The sequence below is a fragment of the Tarenaya hassleriana genome, unplaced genomic scaffold (assembly GCF_000463585.1).
Source record: "Tarenaya hassleriana unplaced genomic scaffold, ASM46358v1 Cleome4, whole genome shotgun sequence".
NCBI classification, from domain to species: domain Eukaryota; kingdom Viridiplantae; phylum Streptophyta; class Magnoliopsida; order Brassicales; family Cleomaceae; genus Tarenaya; species Tarenaya hassleriana.
Genome location: NW_010966881.1, coordinates 4,481,021 through 4,485,388, shown reverse-complemented (window position 1 = coordinate 4,485,388; position 4,368 = coordinate 4,481,021).

The window sequence follows — 4,368 nt, the reverse complement described above, 5'->3', positions numbered from 1 at the left end:
ACGTTCCCACTCTACGGTCTGTCTAGCCATTATTCCCAACAGAACACTGTATTTGCATCTCATTTGAGAATGCATATTTTTTTAAGTTACGTTTCGGGACATGTGTAACAGATCGCGTTCCCATTACAGAGTCTGTCTAGCCATTATTCCCAACAGAACCTTGTATTTGCATCTCATTTGAGAACGCAAATTTTCTAGTTATGTTTCGGGACATGTGCAACAGATAGCGTTCCCACGCCAGCGCGTCTGTTTAGCCATTATTCCCAATATAACAGACCCTCTGGATTTTTTCTCATATGAGATTAGCAACTTTTTCATCACGATTCGGAACATATTAAGACTTCAGACAGTTTTTTGCATCAGATGCACAATAAAGTCTAGAAAAATCCTATATCAGACATCTTTCGCAGATTAATATATACAGATAATGTTCCTATTCAAACAGAAATTCAAACAGGGAAGAGCACTTACAAGGTATGAATCTTTGCTTTTCAAGAACTTACATGTTCCCATTGGGTTCCACCCCGTGGCGTCCTTGGCTTCAGGTACTTCGTTTTTGCCATTCAGTAGTTCCACCGAAACAATACCAACCTTAAAAAGAAAGAGAGAACTCAATGAATATTAATACGCTTCATCACAAAGATAATAAGTTGGAAATTTCAGAGAAGATTACCATCATCATAGGCAAGCGAGAGGGAGAGGTTGATTTGATAAGAACAGAAGAGAAGACTAACGTGGGCTTCAGCTAAGTATGTCTCTTGATCGCACCTGTACAGAGTTTCCAGAAAATGTTACAGACCTTCAAAGAAAAACAGGAAAGATGCAACCTTTTCTACAAAACCAGACCTTCACGCATGGAATCAGCACTAAGCATGCAAATGAAGAGAAACTAGGGTTTCTGGCTTTGGGTTCACTGGGTGGGTAAACGTAGAAATCGGTACCGAGAAACAGAAATCAAGAGATGAGGAACGGAGTTGCAAGAAACTCCAAGAACCGGAAGAACAGAAAAGAAGACTAACGCGGGTTTCGACTGAGTATGTCTCTTGATCTCTTGATCGCACCTGTACAGAGTTTTAGAAAATGTTACAGACCTTCAAAGAAAAACAGGAAAGATGCAACCTTTTCTACAAAACCAGACCTTCACGCGTGGAATCGGCACCAAGCATGCAAATGAAGAGAAACTAGGGTTTCTGGCTTTGGGTTCACTGGGTGGGTAAACGTAGAAATCGGTACCGAGAAACAGAAATCAAGAGATGAGGAATGGAGTAGCAAGAAACTCCAAGAATCGGAAGAACAGAAAAGAAGAGTAACGTGGGCTTCGGCTGAGTATGTCTCTTGATCGCACCTGTACAGAGTTTCAGAAAATGTTACAGACCTTCAAAGAAAAACAGGAAAGATGCAACCTTTTCTACAAAACCAGACCTTCACGCGTGGAATCGGCACCAAGCATGCAAATGAAGAGAAACTAGGGTTTCTGACTATGGGTTCACTGGGTGGGTAAACGTAAAAATCAGTACGGAGAAACAGAAATCAAGAGATGAGGAACGAAGTCGCAAGAAGCTCCAAGAACCGGAAGAGATAGCGAAGGAAAAACCTAGATAGATTCAATCGCCATTGAAGGAGGGAGAGAGGGGGAGAGAAGGGGAAATGACGGAATAAGAAACCAGACCCTCTTATTTAAGAGTCGGCATTTTCGCCAAAAAGGAAAATGCAGAGTGGAAGGGTATTTTCGGTATTCCGCATTAACCCAGTTTTTTCCATTAAACGGTCAGAAATCAGGCCCAATTTGAATTCAAAATTGGCCCGATTACATGATTTCCATGCAGCCCAATAGATTACAAATTTCTCAGACTTGTATTAACGCAAATATTAAGAACTCCATATGCCAGATTCAATATCCAGATACGTACCTCAGCACATTTGATTTTTGTGGGACAAGAATCTCCACAGCTTTCTGCTGGTTCCATCATTCCACCACATCTGCAAGTGATTTCCGACTCATGTATGCTGTGATGATATCAGAGTGAGAGACCTTTAATACATATACTGAAAAAGATGTTTGAATCTTGGAAAATGTCTACAAGGAATCGATGAAAACTACCATCTCCACCATCTTTAAGTCGTTTCACTCGTCCTCGGGTATCATAACTGTGGCAGAGTCTAACAAGCAACTTCAAATAGCAATCTATCGCATAGGTCTGACCATCACAGTCCCATTTGACACAAGGGTTGCAAACTTCCACGACTTCTTGGGCTGGCTCTGTCCAGTTCAGAGTACCATAACCAGTTCCATATGCTAGCGCACTGATCACTCTGCTCTCCATACCTGAGTTCTTCTGTTCAGGCAAAGGTAGAGATAACTGAAAGCAACTTTCCACGAGCATTGCCACCAACTCTTCCCGAAACAAGCTTTTATTGGTCACGCTATTAAGATCATCCTTTATCCTTGCATCCTCAAAGAGAGAAATAATATCTGTCCCAGGTAGAGGCTTCTGACCTCTTCGGACACTTTCCTTAGCAAAGAGATGAACACATAGAGCTGTCCGGCAGATACAGGCCAAGGCATGCATCCTGTCTGATTCTGCTCTCAAGTTCCTCACCATAAGCAGCAATCTTCTAAACAATGAGACCTTCATCAGAAATAGAACAATTTAGAACACAAGTTACCGCAGCTTCAAAACACAAACCGTGAAGAAAAAGGGCACTTGGTCACTGCATCCATCCTCATCAAGCTAAAGAACTCCAAATCGAATCCAGTAAATGAGGCCATTTACCTCCAAATCGTGACAACTGCCCTGACTATAATCTCTCTAGCGGAAGAAAACTCTTGCCTGTCCCAAAGGATTAAGATTGCGATGATGGACAGTGAAGCCCACTCCGGTTTCCCTCCGGGAACATCCGCCAGGTAAAGCATGTTAATTCCCACCTCAAAGATCAAAGCTGGTTCCAGAGACGAAGCCAAATGTGTCACCAAATCTGAAACCCCGACCAACTTCTCAGCATTGGAGTCCACATCCGTACCATTAGTTGCAGCACCTGAGGAAGCCTTCGAAAGCTGCCTTATCACTTCCACGCTACCGGAAGCTACAGCCTTCACGGCAAACACCAGAGGGAATACGGTGGCTCGAAACCTTTCAACCGGAAGAACCAGAGACCTAGCCAACAAAGCGCTTCTCTTTTTCCACACAAAGTCAACCATGGATGATTCCCACTTCGACCTGATGGCTAGGAAATTCTCGCTGTCCACGAGCTTGTCTCCAGCCAAACGGCTCATCCGCTTCGAATCAAACTCCTGGAACAGCCTACCGACGGACTCAAACGCAACCTTCGAGACGGCATCACGAAAGATGCAATCTTTTCTACAAAACCAGACCTTCACGCATGGAATCAGCACCAAGCATGCAAATGAAGAGAAACTAGGGTTTCTGGCTTTGGGTTCACTGGGTGGGTAAACGTAGAAATCGGTACGGAGAACCAGAAATCAAGAGATGAGGAACGAAATCGCAAGAAACTCCAAGAACCGGAAGAGATGGCGAAGAAAAAACCCAGATAGATTCAATCGCCATCGAAGGAGAGAGAGAGGGGGAGAGAGGAAGAAATGACGGAACAAGAAGCCAGACCCTCTTATTTAAGAGTCGGCACTTCCGCCGAAAAGGAAAATGGCAGAGTGGAAGGGTATTTTCGGTATTCTGTATTAACCCAGTTTTTTCCATCAAACGGTCAGAAATTAGGCCAATTTGAATTCAAAATTGGCCCGATTACATGGAAATCATGCAGCCCAATAGATTGCAAATCTCTCGACTTGTATTAATGCAAATATTAAGAACTCTATATGCCAGATTCAATATCCAGACATGTACCTCAGCACATTTGATTTTTGTGGGACAAGAATCTCCACAGCTTTCTTCTGGTTCCATCATTCCACCACATTTGCAAGTGATCTCCGACTCATGTATGCTGTGATGATATTAGCCTCTGTCCAGTTCAGAGTACCATATGCTAGCGCACCGACCACTCTGCTCTCCATATCTGAGTTCTTCTGTTCAGGCAAAGGTAGAGATAACTGAGAGCTTTTACTGGTCACGCTGTTAAGATCATCCTTTATCCTTGCATCCTCAAAGAGAGAAATAATATCTGTCCCAGGTTGAGGCTTCTGACCTCCTCGGACACTTTCCCTAGCAAAGAGATGAACACGCTATTAAGGACGGAAGAGCCGCAAGGATCGAGACGGCGGCGGCGGTGGATCGAATGAGGTCGAACGCGAGCTTCTTACAGACGGCGGATGCCGGCGAAGCTACGATCTCCTCCACCGCAGGTTTCGCAATAACTGAGATATCACGTCCGGCGGCAGATTGCTGCAGCGCCAAA